Below are 17,271 nucleotides of genomic sequence, written 5' to 3' on the forward strand. Positions count from 1 at the left end.
CTTCCGCGATTCGCGTCGCGTTCAGTGTGAAAAGGGCCTTAACAGTTCAGGAGTTATGAGCCATTTCGTACTTTTGACCGCTGTAGCACCCCTGTCAGGCCGATCGGGGCGAGCCTTGGTGACGTTGTAGACTGTGTGAGCAAAGTTTCAAGTCTTTACGACTTACGGTTTGGTCTGCCCGATCACTTTTAGGGGAGAATGCTGATCCTTTGGAAATTTAACAATTACAATAGGGGTTCAGCGCTACGTGCTTGAACCCCTAATAAGGGCAGTGTTTACAATGCTTTGTAATACACTGTCTGTGACTGCAGCTTGAAGTAGTGATGTGTGGCTTGATATTGTGGTTTTACGTTGTACTTCCTATGTTGACCGCTAGATGTAGCTTTAATGCAAGAATTGTCTCTTAAGGTCCTACAACTTCAAATCTTAATTTAGCAGTAGGCCACACCAAGAGATCAGACTCACAACCCTCCCTTTACATTTTTTTCTTCAGTTCTTAATATTGAACATCTTTATCATGAAATCACTCGCCCCATACACACAACATATGCCTGTAAATGTGTAAGTATCTGAGATAGTTATCATTAGGCAACAGGAGAGACTAAAATATGCTTTTATGTTAAAATATTCAAACCAGCAGTATGCAACTCAACATATAGGCTAATGAACCTCCTTTCAAGGACTTTATTTGGACATTTTAAGAAGAATCCCTATCAAAGTCAGCCATGAACATTCTTGCTTTTCTGATTCCATAAAAAAGCCTGATTACAGCTTGTGCTCTTGACACATTGATTGAAATGATACATTTTACACAACATAGAAATAATCTGAACAGAATGTGGCGCCTTACGTAAACCCTGTTTCTGTGGTGTTTTGACAGTTGCCAGGGTTAATTGGCTGTGTTAAATTTGGAGATCTGTTCCACAGCTATGAACCCATGACTGTGGGCAACTCGCGCACCAAGGAACATGTTATGGCAGGGCACGCCGATAATTACAGAGAGAGAGCGGCAGTGTTTGTGAACCGAAGAGGGGCTGCTGCCAACACGCACACAGTAGAAACACCTTGTGCCTCGGGCTAGGCAGACAGCCATCAGTGTCTGTCATCTTTCTGCCCACCAACATTTACCTGCTCAAACTCTTTCGCTCTTTTATTGAAAGATCTCTGTTTGTGAAGTCATGCCAGATTCTCTGAGGCTGATGAGCAATTTAACAAGTTTATACCAAGCTCCCTGTTAGGCAAAGGGTGCTAGTGTGGTGAAAAGGATATATAGTGGAAAAGTGTAGATGCGACTTTTAAAATGCTTTCAGATTATAGAGGCCCTCCTGTCATAATTTATAACTTCTTAAAGGGATAGTTTACCCAAAAATGAAAATTCTGTCATTTACTCACCCTCATGACATTCCAAACCCGTCAGACTTTTGTTACAAATACAAATGAAGATATTTTAATGAAATCTGATTGTTTTCTGTCCCTCCATTGACAGCTACACAACTACCATTTTGACGCTCAAAAAGTTCATAAAGAGATCGTAAAACTAATTCATATGAATTGAGCGGTCAAGTCCAAATTTTCTAAAGAGACACGGTCGCTTTATATGATGAACAGATTTAATTTAAGCTTTTATTCACATATAAACATTCATCAACTCACACATCAGTTGTGGTAAACGGAAGCTCAAGCATGTTTACTTGATGTGTGAGAACCAATGAGGTTCATTCTCGTGTTCTCGCGCGTCAAGCAAGTAGGGTTAAGCTTCTGTTTATGTTTGCTGATCAATGTTTACATGTGAGTAAAAGCCTAAATTCAATCTGTTCATCATAAAAAGCGATCAAGTCTCTTCAGAAAATTTGCACTAAACCGCTCGATTTATATGGATTATTTTTACGATCTCTTTATGAACTTTTTGAAGCGATAAAGTGGTAGTTGCGTAGAATGTCAATGGAGGTCTTATGTCGAAATCTGTTTTCCCTATGTTTCCCCTTAGGCTACTGGTAGGGTTAGGATTAGGGTTAGGTTTAGGGTTAGACAGTCCATAGGAAACAGAGGGGAACAAACTTTGAGACAAAAGAGGAACAGAAATCTCTCATATTTCATTTAAAATATCTTTATTTGTGTTTTGAAGATGAACGAAAGTCTTACAGGTTTGGAACGACATAAGGGTGAGTTACTGATGAAATTTTTTTTTCATTTTTGGGTAAACTAAGAGCTCGTCCACACGGAGACGTGTTTAGCTGTATACGTAAAAATGTTGTATCGTATCGGCGTTTCGTCCAGACGGATCTGGTGTTTTGGGAGTCTGAAAAGGCTATTTTTTTAAACAGGGTCCCAGAGTGGATAAATCTGAAAATGACACCCTTGTGTTTTCATGTGTACAGCCAATCCATATATTTTGTGAAACAATGATGTCATCAACTGACGTCTCGACCCTAGTCAGACACCGCTATGTCATGTAACAACAACAACAACATCAATGGCGGACTACATGCTTGTGTTCATGCTGCAGAAGCTACTGAGCCTATTAGCTTTACTAAATTTAGAATTACAGCGCCACATACTGGTCTGGCATGTATACTACATCGTTTTGAGTCAGTTTCAGTGGTTTCATGTGTATGCAGTTATTTTTTGAGACAACGCTGTGTTTACTGAATTTTTTTTGAACGAGGATAGGGAAAGCTCTGGCTTTGATGTGGCCTAAGTCTTTAAGAGTGCAACCTGTGTTTTATGACTTTTTTAACAAATGTGACAACTTACCGCAATATTATCTGATAAAATGCTGTTATCTGATCTAATCACAGTTCAACATTTTGGTAAAATAAAAGTAGTTTTTGCATAAAACAAAGCTTATAAGAGTATTACAAAAAAAATACTTCAGTCTTTCTACTTTCAACATTCATGTTTAATTTAATTAGTTACTAGCCATTTCTTAGTAGGCTAATTATAGTGAAATTAACACTGATTCAAAGTCATATTTTTTTTCTTCAGTGTACAATGGCAGTTTTATTTGCTAAGGAGAAGGCATTGAGAAGGGGACCTTTCCTCTCGAGCACAAAGATTTGCCTCAATTACAGAATTGCTTCCATATGTGGATCTGGCAGTTTCTCCCGCTGCCCCCTCCAGCCCCTCTCTAGCTCCTTCCTTTCTTTCTCCTCGTTCTCTCTCCATGTCTTTTAGCGACTTCCTTCCCCGACTTATATCTGTTTTTTAGCCGTACTATATTTTTCCGCCTTGCTTTCTTTACCTTAGTCCCGCGAACGGTTTTGAAAAGGCCACCTTTTAAAACAAAGTCCGTCTTAATCAGAACATCCTGGTACTTTTGGCAGTGCGCTTCACGTGTGCTGATTCAATTAGAGCGAGAGAGCCAGGGACAGAACGCGCCTGGACCAGAAAACGAAAGGGAGAGAGAGAGTTGGGGGGGGGCATGAAGGGAAAGAAGCGAATGAAAAGAAGAAAGAAAAAATGTGGTTTCACCAAAAGAATTCGGACTGGAGGGAGGCAGCCTGGTGAGTGCAATAGGGAAAGGTGGAAAATGAGAAGCGAAGGAGAGGGAGAGAGCGAAATGTTTTTTGACAGAGGTCGGTTCAGAGAGGGTTCATGGTGACATCATGGCTGATTGTGAGGAAAGTATAGACAGGAGGGCCATTCACCTTTCATTGGACACATATGTCGGAGAGTAGGCCGCGCGCTCATTTGCATGAGCTTATTGGCACTCTGTTAGGTTTTTCCGACAACTCTGTTTGGACCTCCGAAGCGCGCTCGTGCACACAAACATACAAGTAGGACTACAAGCATGCGCACATGTGCAGCCGCAGATTAAATATGACATGTGGCCTATACATTTACATGAACCTTAAATGCAAAATATACACCACAGCCTGCCCCCTTTTCCCCCTTATAGCTTTTTCCAAAAGCTCTCTGTGTTGTTTTTCCCCGTGTATGTTATTTTTTTCATGTCAGTTGGAGTCGAAATGTGTACATTTTGGCAGGCGGAATGAATGAGGCCTTTTATAGCCGTGCGTTTGACTTTGAAACAGAAAACTGATGCTTTCCGTGTGCGTGTGTTTATGTATGTGTCTTTTTACTTGTGCGTGCTTTGAGTAAATGTGCGTTTGCTTACTTGCGCGCGCACATGCCGGCCTCTCGCTCTCTCCGCATGTCTCGTTGCAGCACAAAACTTCACATGACATCAATCTGCATGCAAGGAAATAGTGATCTCATTACAGGCATCTTGTTCCTGATTAAAACCTGCCGTAGCCACCAGCCTCTCTCTCTCCTCCCCTCCCTTTTTCGTTTTCTTCCCCTTCCCTTTTCCATCCACTAGTCCTTGGCACAAATAAATACATTTCTTAGTGGAAATGTTATTTGTTTATTTATTTGCACTCTCGAGTCGTGACGATTAACAGGGAAAGGCGGGTAATAGATGAAAAAACATTTAAGTAGGAAGGGAAAAAAATGAATCAGAGGCCTTTAAGATGAGTTATGATGTCATGGCAAATGCAACTGTTGTGAAGAAGAAAACAAGGGTGAAAAAGAGGGAGAAGTGGAGTAAATGACAGAGAGGCTGTCTTAATACTTCTTGATTGTTGATGAGTGTATACCACATCCACCTTGTTGGCATTGAGTCATGTGTTATTTGACCTATGACGTATTAATAACAACCACAGCAATTTAGTAATTTACTGAGAGTTGTTTTAAAAAAGGACAATTTAACCCCAAAGAATAACATTCACAACTTGAAACGAGCCACATGGTTCACAATTCTCTGTTATTTGAGAAAAAAAAATTAACTGGCTCTTCAACACTGTGCCATTATGGGATAGCAAAGTGTTCATTTGCATACTTCAAAATCTCAGCAGATGCAGTATGTCATCTGATTATAGGTCACCTAATATTTTATGACTACTACTACTCATTTAATGAAGTGCTTATTGCATAATCGAAGAAAGAGTCATTCAGATATTAGTATTCAGACTGTATAACTTTCTGCCAGGACATGTAAAATTTATGGACATTTATTTGCTATGCAGACTTAAAAATATGCATAAAACACCTGTGAAAAATCAATACAGACAATTCCCTCATATTTTTATGGAATTTTGCAGTGTTTATAATAAATATACATAATTATTTTTGTTTAAATTCATATGCCCTCATAATCTTTCATCGAAATAACTTCTCCTCCCTCTTGCAACGACATCCAAGGGCGTCGGTTTGATTTTGACATTTGTGGCTGGGGGTTTTTGCATTTATGATAGACTTTTGATTGCAATTTCATGTCATATAAAGCCTTTATTTATATATTAGCCAACACACCCATAAAGGGAGTATTTATGTCAGAATGTGCCTGAGACAATAATTACACCATTTTGATTATGTAAACCAACAACATTACAATTTAACTGTCTGTACTTCATGACAGAATGGATAAATGGATATACACAACAATTGCATGATTTTATGAGATTAATGTAATTTTAAATACAAAGTATATAAATAAATTATGAAAAAGTTTTTTAGGGCCACACGATTATGGCAAATATCATTATTGCCCTTGATATTGTACTCATGATTATTAATGTTTATTAATAGAACACATTCAAATGTTTATTAATAGAACACATTCAAATGTTTTTGTGTGGGGGAAAGAGCACACCATACACAGAAAAAACAAGCTGAGAACCATTTATGAATTTGTTTATTGCTGTTTTACGCATTAGTAAAGACTACACATTGGTTTGCTTAGTACAGGGGTGTCCAATCCTGCTCCTGGAGGGCCAGTGTCCTGCAAAGTTCATCTCCAACCCCAATTAAACACACCTGAACCAGCTAATCAAGCTCTTACTAGGCATACTAGAAACTTCCAGGCAAGTGTGTTGAGGCAAACTGGAGCTAAACTCTGCAGGACATTGGCCCTCCAGGACTGACTTTGGACACCCCTAGCTTAGTAGCATGAAAAACAAAAGGATTATTTAAATTGAGAATAAATTATGTACAGAAAGCGAGCAAATGTTCCCCATCACTGACACGGTCAATGACTTTAGTCTCAATAAAGCTGACTACACTGCACAATGAATCTCTTACTTACAGTACATCGTATCTGCACTGGTTTATGATGAGAGAAGTCGTGAATGTGCAGAACTGAGTGCTGAATGTCAGTGAGCATGTGCTGAATGTGCATTTCTTCTGCACCGGGGACTAATTTAAACACCTTTGATTGGCCATTGCATTCATGTGCTCAACAGACACGTCTGTGATTGGTTGTAATGCTCAATGCTGCAAAAAAAAAAGAAATCTTTGATGCAACCTGAGCAGATCTAAATGTAATGCTGTAATACTTCATTCATTTTCACATTTCAATTTAATCGCAACAGTTGATCAAAATTATTGCAAATGACAATTCAGTAGTCACTAGGTATTGGTAGGGACATGTCCCTAGCGTCCCTACTAAATTTGACAACCCTGAAGACATCTCTTCTAATCTGATAATGTGTTTGCTGGAGTGAAGGCAGTATTGGCCAACGCCTGTTCACGTGAGCAGCACGGGGCATGCGTGAGATGCTGACACAGGAGCCGGCCAATAATGAGCCGGTGTTTGGACATAAACACGGAAATGCTGCACTCCTCCAACTCCAACTGGATTTCATCAAAATATCTTAATTCGTGTTCCGAAGATGAATGAAGGTCTTACGGGTTTGGAACGACATGAGAGCGAGTAATTAATGACAGAAATTTCATTTTTGGTTGAACTAACCCTTTAACAGTACATTGTCCCTATTTTTACTGCCTTTTCTTAGAGTGTACTACAATTTTGACATACTGCGTTTTGCATACTAAGTAGGAATTTACAGACGCAAGAATTCTATATAAAAGCAGAATAAGAGGAAATGGGGAGAATGAAGCAGTTGAAAGTGAAATATAATGTGGAAAACTGAAGGACAAAGACAGAAAGACAGACTGAGAGATACACAGGTAGTGTGGGAGAAGGAGGAGAGGAAGAGAAAGAGGGAGAGAGAGATAGCAGTCTGATCTATCTTCATTATCCTCCACTCTGCAGTCTCCCAACACAGAGATCATAAATCTCAACCTCCAGCACACTTCACTGACAACGAAACACAAACACTGCTAACCTCTGACCTCTCTCCTGCTACTGACACACAGACACGTACTCACTCAGAGACACGCGGAGAATGACAGCACATACTGTAATATTATTTGAACTAAATGCTCAATCGAATACGTAAGTGTATTTAAACCCGTTTATGAAAATTGCATTTCATATTTTGAAATGATTTGATAAGGAGGCTCTTGCATTTAAAGGATTAGTTCACTTCAGAATTAAAATAATTTACTCACCCTCATGTCATCCAAGATCTTTATATATTTCTTTCTTGAGTTGAAAAGAAATTAAGGTTTTTGAGAAAAACATTCCAGGATTTTTCTCCATATAGTCGATTTCAATGGGGACCAACAGGTTGAAGGTCCAAATTGCAGTTTCAGTGCAGCTTCAAAGGGCTTTACACGATCCCAGACGAGGAATAAGGGTCTTATCTAGCAAAACAATCAGTCATTTTCTAAAAAAAAAAAAACATAAATACTTTTTAACCACAAATGCTCATCTTGCACTAGCTCTGCGATGCGGCACGCATTATGTAATCACATTGGAAAGGTCACGCGTGATGTAGGCGGAAGTACCGATCCAGTGTTTACAAAGCGAATGTGCAAAGACTAAGTCAAATGCCCCCTTTACAAAAAAAGGTAAAACAGCAATGTCGGACGACTTTGAAGTTGGAAGAGAAAAAGAGAAGTACTACCATGGTACTTCCACCTATATCACGTGTGACCTTTCCAACGTGATTATGTAATGCGCGGTGCATCGTAGAGCTAGTGCAAGACAAGCATTTGTGGTTAAAAAGTATATATATATATATATATAAAATGATCTACCGTTTCACTAGATAAGACCCTTATTCCTCGTCTGGGATCATGTAGAGCCCTTTGAAGCTGCACTGAAACTGCAATTTAGACCTTCAACCCGTTGGTCCAAATTGAAATCGTCTATATGGAGAAAAATCCTGGAATGTTTTCCTCAAAAACCTTAATTTCTTTTTGACTGAAGAAAGAAAGACATAAACATCTTCGATGACATGTGGCTGTGTAAATTATCAGGAAATTTTAATTCTGAAGTGAACTAATCCTTTAATCTCATGTCATTATTTTGTTTTTTAGAATGAACTATTAAATAACCTCATATTTTAGTTACTACATTCTAAAGTTAATTGTTTTGTACAGATAGTTTATCTGTTTCCATAGAGTGATATGCAGATGAAGCTGCATTGTACGGTTGTGTGGCAAAGCAAACCACTTCCTGTTGACTTGTGTATTGAGACCTATAATGCCAGCCCTGCTAAAGTGTCCTACTGCAACACTTTATAGCTCAGTTTAGTAAACGGTTTTATCTTGGCAAATAAAAATCTGTTGAGTTTTGAATGCTGAGAATGTTTTTAAATGCTATTTGACAGGAAGTTCATATTTAGTCCAGTACCACCTGAATGAAACCTTTGTACACAGCAAAGTTGTTAACCTGTCAAAACATCAGAATATGATCATAAGTAAATATATTGTATTTTGAGAGTTTTATTTGATTTATTTTCAAGACTTACTGACATGCCACCTCCCTGATCTTGAGATGGCACCGTCAAAGAGGAGCCAGTTAAGGTGTGTCTTCACTGTGAGGTTTGTGGGGGTTTCTTTTAACCAAAGCCAGTGCAGAATGGCAGCTTTAGGAAGAACCAGGCAAACGCCCAGAACCACAAACAAGCCAGCGCAGAACTGTTCCATACAAACACAAACTCCACACTGTACTGATATAAAACACATAAAGTGGCATATAGACGAACACACCCTCGGCACTATGAAGTTTGGAACTTCCCATATTTACAGACTCCCCTCTTCAAAAAGATGCCATTTTCCTGTGGACTTTTGTAGCAAATTAATCATTACTATTCATGACAACTATGAAATGATTCATCAATGGATGTTACCTGTTTTATGCTTTTCAACTCGAAATGGTTTAATCCAATTAATATGTATGTTTTACATGTTTTCACATTTCATATTTAACACTGTTCATACTATACCTTGAGGATCTGGCACCATGATTTAGGGTTTTTTCACACTTTACTGTTATGTTTAGTGCATGTTATTGCATTTTGATGCAGATTACGAAGGCATTTTTCAACACTGGAATAACATGCCCCAATGAATCGTTCATAATAAGACCAGTAACATGCATCAGTAACTTTGAGGAGAAACTGTATTCACTTTAAGGAGTTACTCATTGCCATTCCTACATCATGTGCTACTCAGTGCATGTCACTTTGTGAATACACAGAGTTCAAGGAGTGAGAAAAAGAGGGAGAAAGAAAGAAAGAGAGGCAGAGAATTAAAACAGAAATTTAAGCTTGCCTCTGTTTCTTCCCTCTAGGCATTTTGTGGCTTGTGAAAAATGTGCTGTATATTTGAAGGGTGGAGTCACGTGACCCAGACAGGGTTCATGAATCAGAGCGCATAATTATTTCTAAGAGAGACGAAAAGAAGAGAAAGAGGGAGGGAGGGAAAGAGAGAGCGAGGCAGAGAAAAGGAAGAAGATAGAAAGAAACGACCGTGTAGTGTGAAAGTGATTCTGATGAACGGAGAGCGCGAGCTTCTCTTTTCTTCTCCTCGCGGATTTCAGTCACACCGGGTGAGTTTAACTTTCACAGAAGCGTTCAAACGATGTTTTGTTTAAGTCTACTCTCTTATGTCTGTCAGATATGATACATATAACAACGGAGAAACCGGAGTGATTTAAAACTAAACTTGAGGAGATGCGATAGAGAAGCGAGAGAGTGATGAAAGAATCGTAACTTTTTGTTCGTTCGTTCGCTCGCTACGCTCGCGCGACTCGGTTCTCCTGAATTCATCTAATTGTAGCGCGTGCGCTGTGCGTGTGTTTTCATTTATTTTCGTATCGCGTTGATGTTTGGCGAGCAAGCGTTTCCTTGATCCGCGATGTGTTCGAAGAGATGACTGCTTACCTATACATTTTCCTAGTGAGTTGTACCTTGACATATGTAAAACATTTCTCTGACAGGTATAGTTTTCTTTCCAGCCTTAAGTGTTTATGCAGTAGCCCTGTGGCTTACAAGTTTTAAGTAAATGTGAGATTGATGTGTGCAAGACAAAGTGTTGTGTACCTACAACTGAACTTGTGGTTAAGGGGAAAGGTGTTTTCACAAGCATCTCATGCAACATAAAATGTATTTGTCATTTAACATAAAATATGGTAACAGCCAAATGAACTCTTTTTATTAAAGTTAAATAAATGATTTAATGTTATAAACCTGAATACAATAAGAGACATCAATGGGAGTATAATTTAGTTGGATATAGAGGATAACATTTTTTAAAGTATTTTCTTTGCAATGGCAATGAATGGTGACTGAAGATGTTGCACCTCAAAATGGATGCAAACTCACCATATACAGTCCATAAAAATCCCACACTATATTCCAAGTCTGTTGAAGCCATATGAGAGCGAATGTGCAAGGAGCAGGTCGAAAAGTTTTCATCCACTCATCATTTTGACATCTTCCCTTGCTCTTAATGAGAAAAGTAGTCATTTGTAAACTATTTGGATTTTTTTTAGTTAATTGGTTTATCCAATTCACAAAACCGATCTTAATGATTTTTTCCGGTTCTTGAGTTGGCTCAATAGTCCAGACACAGGAACATCTTCGGTTAAAAACTTTAATTCATATGGCTTCCGAAGACTTATGAGCATATGAGTCATGTGGATGCTTTTATGAGTTATTCTGCATCCCTCTTGAGGTTTGAAAGCATTCAGTCCACATTCATTATAATTGCATGGAAAAGACCAACCTGGAATTTTTGCAAAACATTTTCTTGTATGTCCTGCAGAAAAATAAAATATCATAGAGATGAGCAGGTAATGACACACTTTTAATTTTTGAGCGAACTATCCCATTTTGGCATTGTACATTGAAATCTGTTTTAAAAAGTGACAAAATGCATACAATAGGAGTTTTTGTGTTACTTGAGTGGTGAACTTACAATACAGTGAAACTCATTGCATTGACTTTAGCACCTGTTCTTTGTGCTTTTCTCTGACTCACTCTGTGATCTGAAAGAATTTGCTTTCTTTTGCTTTTCAACATGTTGTGTGTGAGATTTTGAAAAGTTTTTTTTTTTAAGTTTATGCCAGCAGTTTAATAGTGTCAGAGCCCTGCCGTGATTTATGAGCTCTTCTTTTAACGTGTGACAGAATGTTCACATCCAAACTCACATCTGGGGCCGAGGAGAAGTCTGAGCGCGTTACAACATTAAAAACAACAGACTTACTCCACACATGCACAAACAAATGTACGCACGGCTCCTTCTTTATGAAATGAGAAAGGAATGGGCCAGCCCTATTCTGTCTTGAGCTGTTTATGTCTCACAGATCAGCAACATGAGTTTACATGAACTCAAACAAAAGAAGCAGAGACAAGGAAAAACAAACTATTGTCAAACCAGATATTCACGTTCCACCAAAACCAAAACTCCCACTCTGACTCCAGCGGGACTGTGGAGTCTGATCTCAGACGTACAGTAACTGTAATGGAATACGGGAGTGTCTTAATGTGTTTGTGTGTTTGGGTAAACTGCTGTCATTATATTCTTGAGTGCATTTTCCCTGTTGAGTGACAGTGAAATGTGTCTCTGTATATCAACCAACCCTAACCGCAGTATTAGATTGACAGAGTTACTTGCTGGATCTTCTAGTTTATTAATAGTAATGTTTTTATGATTGATAGAATGGCCCTTTGCTTTTTGCATGTATATGAATAAATGAATGTTTTCATGAAGACATGCATGGTTAGACCACCCTACTGTCTGTCAATCTGTCTAGTTCCCGATTTTACTTCAGTCTTCATAGCTAATCTGGCAGCTTTCTGACTTGGAATCGTAAATCCAGGAGTTTATCCCTTACTCTCTCAGGAATTTTGGGGGGCAATTAAATATAAATGTCAGGGAGGGGCTGAACAGGTGGTTTATGGGGGTTCTGGGAAGGTGGAGGGGACTTTGTTCTGTACTCTGTAATTATGAAGGAAACCATCAGATCACTATTTCCCTTGTATATTTTTGCAGGTGTGCAGGGATGTATCTCTTTGACTGCATGTGTATATAAGACTTGATATGTCAGGCTGTGTGTGTGTGTGAAGGGGAGAGAGTGTCCGGCATCTGCTTATGGAAGTTCCTGTGTGTGTCAGGGCTTTTATTAATGTGTGTTAGTGTGTGTTTATACTCACAAGCGTGAATGCTTCCCAGTGCCAGTGCTACTGTAATGAGCGCCATCTATTACCTTCTATTGCCCTGATTAAATAAACTGCGTTCATCTGAAATGGCTAGTTTAGCTCAGAGGCCATGTCATTTGTTTTTATAAATCTGATTTCTTGTCTGATTACGCTACGTAATAAACCACAACTACAATCTAGCGGCGATCATGTTAATGCTCTGATCCTTAACCAATTATTTAACCTCGTTCCCCACAGAGGAATACTACATACTGCGGGCATAAATAAGCTCACTGGTCGTGTTCGCTTTCTCTCTGTTCAGACGTTTTATGGGTCTGTAGAAACGTGTATTTTTTATGTTGTTTATTCGTACTTGCAATGTGCCTGCGCTCATCTTGTCCACATCACATTGCGGAACAGAACTGTCAGAACAGTCTTTCGTCCACTTTATTTATCCCATCACTCTTTCCACTGCTCTCTCTCGGTCTTCCATGTGTCACAACCACGTGCAAACCTCTGAAGTTTGGTTATTTATTTATTTATAAAAAGAAGAAGAAGAAGAAAAAGAACTTAGAATCAAAGAATCCAAGTAACAAGTGGGACTTACACCTGTGTTAATTATTTAAAAACCTTTTTTTGGGAGGAAATATATATAATTTTCACTCATAAATTGCTAGTAAATTTCACAAATGATTACAAAGAATTGACAAGTAATGGATTAAATTAAACATTAAAATTTTAAAGTACAAAGACTTTTTTTATTATTCATTAAAATGAACAAAATTAAACAGAAATTAACAGTAATTTATGTAGTAGTTAATATAAAACATTATATATTAAATATAAACATTTTAATAAATATTTTGTTTTTTATAAGTTGTTTTTTAAATAACTAACAATAACTTTTTCAAATTATTTAAAAAATAATAAGTATGTATATAAATTTTTATTAAAAATATATATATATATATATTTTTACAAAATGTTTCATAATTAAAATTAACATTTATTATAAACAGTTTATATATATATATATATATATATATATATATATAAATTATAATATTATTAATATAATATTATTTTAAATATATCATTCATTAAAAATGTTTTTATAATTTTTTTCAAATTAATTAACAGCAATTTATGTAGTAACAATAGTTTATATAAGATGTTATATATATATATATATAAACATTTTAATTAATACATATTTTGTTGTTTTTATAATTTGTTTTTTAAATAACTAACAATAACTTTTTCAAATTATTTTAAAAATATATATGTATAGAAATATATGTACATTTATTTATATATATATGTATATAATTTTTTTACAAAAGTTTCATAATTAAAATTAACATTAATTATAAAGTTTATGTATATATATAAATTATAATATTATTTTAAATATAAAATATATCATTCATTAAAAATGTTTTTTTTAAATTAATTAACAGTAACTTATGTAGTAACAATAGATTTTATACTACATAAGTTACTGTTAATTAATTAAAAAAAACATTTTTAATGAATGATATATTTTATATTTAAAATAATATTATGTTAATAATATTATAATTTATATATATATATATATATATATATATATATATATATATATAAACTTAATGTTAATTTTAATTATGAAACATTTTGTAAAAAATTATATATATATATATATATATATATATAAATAAAATAAATGTACATATATTTCTATACATATATATTTTTAAAATAATTTGAAAAAGTTATTGTTAGTTATTTAAAAAACAACTTATAAAAACAACAAAATATGTATTAATTAATACATATTTTGTTTTTTAAATAACTAACAATAACTTTTTCAAATTATTTTAAAAATATATAATAAATATGTATATAAATATGTGTACATTGTAAAAATGTAATATATAGTATTTTTGGTTATTAATACATAATTTAAATGACAATGTGTTAAATGATATGCACTGTAATTTGAGGTAAAAGCACACATTTATGGTTTATTGTGAATAAAGTGTACTTGAACCTTACAGCTGGGGCTGTGGCAGTACATAATATACTTTTTTAAATTATTACTTGAGGGGCAAGTTATACCCAAGTGGTGTGATAGATATTATCATGGCATTGTCAGTGTTGTACGATGATTGGGTGTGAAGAATGTTTGTTCGGTGCCAGGAAAGGGCTCAGTGTCAGACTGGTTTTAATTGATGGGATATGTGACTCCGAAGCAGAAGATCATCTATCACTCTTAATGTTGTGCTACCATTTGACCTGTCAGAAGGCAGAGGAATTCGTACGTGTCAGTTTTATCTCCCACAATAAAAAGGTTTATGAAGGGCTTTCGCAGAAATGACTGCCTGATGACAATGATACGCTTTGTGTAATTTTGCTGCAATCTAATTGTGGCGAGGCTATATTTTACTATTGTTTATTAATGCCGCTTGACAGCACTGTAACCACTGTCCCCTGCTGTGGTGCTGGGATAGGGGATGAAGAAAAAAATATTGAAAAATAAATAAATTAATCATTAAAAAGTTATCTTTCTGCATCTACGTGTGTTTGTATGTGCGTGTTAATGACGTCTGGCCTTTGAACCTTCAGCACTTAGTTCTGACCCTCCTATGACCATGTGACCTCCACAATGCCTGGAGGTTCCTCAGCCGCAGACTTTCCACACAATATGTCTCGTCTCCCAACATCTTTCTTCAATTGATTCCACACAGATTTCATTCAAGGTTACAGCACAATGTGCTGTCTTATTGTAATGTCTCCCATGCATAACAAGCGGACAACTAGTTTTATCCATCAGGGTTTGCTGTAAACATCCCTCGGACACATATGCTTATGTTTTATGCAGGATATGACAATTGTTTTTCCACAGAAAATATGCAAACTACAAGCAGATCTCTTATTTTTATGGTCAGATGTGGTTTGTGTTTTCTGGTCAATTTTTTGCGTATTTAAACTGTTAGTGTGCGTTGGAAATGCGAGGCATTTTTGTGAAGCTTTTAATTCAGCGTGTACGACTTGGCACAGCTCGGCTCACTTTGGCTCAGTTTTCTTTTCCCCTGTAGTTGGTACCGCTTCAAAGTGGGTGGGATTATAGACTGATCGTTATAGTTGCGCCGCCTCTACTGCCAACGATGCTGGTAGTGAAGATTCTCTCTGACCAATCAGTGATCGTCAGTGTTTACACGTCACATTTTAGTATCAGTACGGCTCACTTGGAATCCCAACCGAGGTGGTACTATTTAAGCAAGCCATACCGAGCTGTACCATGCAGTGGAAAAGCGCCAAAGCATGCTGTACCGAGCCGTACACTGTAAACCCAAATAAATTGAGGTAACTCAAAAAATTTGAGGTAATCAGTTACATCAAATTTTTTGAGTTATGATGTTCCCAATTTTAAGCAGAACTATCAAGTTTTGAGTTTGTAGTACTCAAACATGTTAATTGCTCCCAACTTGAAGTACTGAGTTAGCTAACATAATAGATTTAGTTAATTAACTTTTTTATTTTGCATTCTTTCAAATTAAATGAGTTATTGACTGTTAACCCTAATAAGTTGTCAGAACTCAGAATGAGAATTTTTTAAGTTAAGAAACTCAAAAGTTTAAGTAAGATTTTTATTTTGTACTCATACATTATTATTGTTCTTAAAGAGATAGTTCACCCAAAAATGAAAATTATCCCATGATTTACTCACCCTCAAGCCACCCAAGGTGTATATGACTATCTTCTTTACGTACGATCTTCCGCCGGAAGCTAGTTATTTGAATTTATAAAGTTTTAAATATGGATATTTTTCTTACAAAAACACATTGCTTCGCTTCAGAAGGCCTTTATTAACCCCCTGGAGTCGTATGGATTACTTTTTTTATGGATGGATGCATTATTTTTGGCTTCAAAACGCAGCCCCCATTCACAACCATTATAAACCTTGGACGACTAAGGATATTTTTAAATGTATCTCCGATTGTGTTCGTCTGAAAGAAGTCATATACACTAGAGTTGTCCAAAGTACTGACTTCGGTACCTAGTTGGTACTGAAATTTTAAAAATGAGATGCTTTGAGCGCTGTTGAGCGGATTCGTAAACACCTCTGATTGGCCATTGTGTTCACGCACTCATCAGATATGTCTGTGATTGGCTTCAATGATCAACACTGTAAAAACGTTGTAAATAGTCAGCACTGATGCTCTTCACCAAGCTCTTACACAGATACACACGGGAGCATTTGAAAGCAGGCGTCTTTCGCAGACCAGTCCGCTGATAGATGCCAGGTTTCATACACTCCTGCTCCTGCTTTCAAATTCAAACACTTCTGTGTGCTTTCAAACACTCCCGTGTGTTGATCATTATAGCCAATCACAGACATATCTGATGAGCATGTCAACACAATGGCCAATCAGAGGTGTTTACGAATCCGCTCAACAGTGCTCAAAACGTCGCATTTTTAAAATTTCAGTACCGATTGGTACCGAAGTCGGTACTTTTGACAACTCTAATATACACCTTGGATGGCTTGAGGGTGAGTAAATCATGGGATAATTTTCATTTTTGGGTGAACTATCCCTTTTACTTGAAATATTTGAGTACACTAATTTATACATTTAACTTAAAATTATCAGGTTATATCAACGTAAATATTTTGCTAGCTATAACAAACTAATTCAAAAAATGGCAACTCGCTAACTTAAGTTAGTCTAAATTAAAAGAAATGAGTTCATACAACTCAAAACAATGAAACAGTTCAGTTTACTTAAAATATGTTAGTGCTGTGAACTTAAAATACTAAATACTCAAAACAGTTAATTTAACAGAACTAAATTGTTTAAGTTTGTCCTACTCAAACCAATTCAGTATTTTGAGCGTTTGGGTTTACAGTGTACCAAGCCGTACCATGCAGCGGAAAAGCGCTGTTAGCATT

General features: G+C 36.5%; 1 protein-coding gene across 1 annotated transcript in view; it reads left to right on the forward strand.

Moving 5' to 3' along the window:
• The first annotated feature begins 9,592 nt into the window (after positions 1–9,592).
• The window catches only part of rarga (retinoic acid receptor gamma a), a 57,828-nt gene continuing 50,149 nt past the window's right edge, over positions 9,593–17,271 (forward strand). The window contains exon 1 of the mRNA XM_051879616.1: positions 9,593–9,742. The gene's annotated coding sequence lies outside the window, so the exon portion shown is untranslated. The remainder of the gene's footprint in view (positions 9,743–17,271) is intronic.

Source organism: Ctenopharyngodon idella, chromosome 22 (genome assembly GCF_019924925.1).
Source record: "Ctenopharyngodon idella isolate HZGC_01 chromosome 22, HZGC01, whole genome shotgun sequence".
NCBI classification, from domain to species: domain Eukaryota; kingdom Metazoa; phylum Chordata; class Actinopteri; order Cypriniformes; family Xenocyprididae; genus Ctenopharyngodon; species Ctenopharyngodon idella.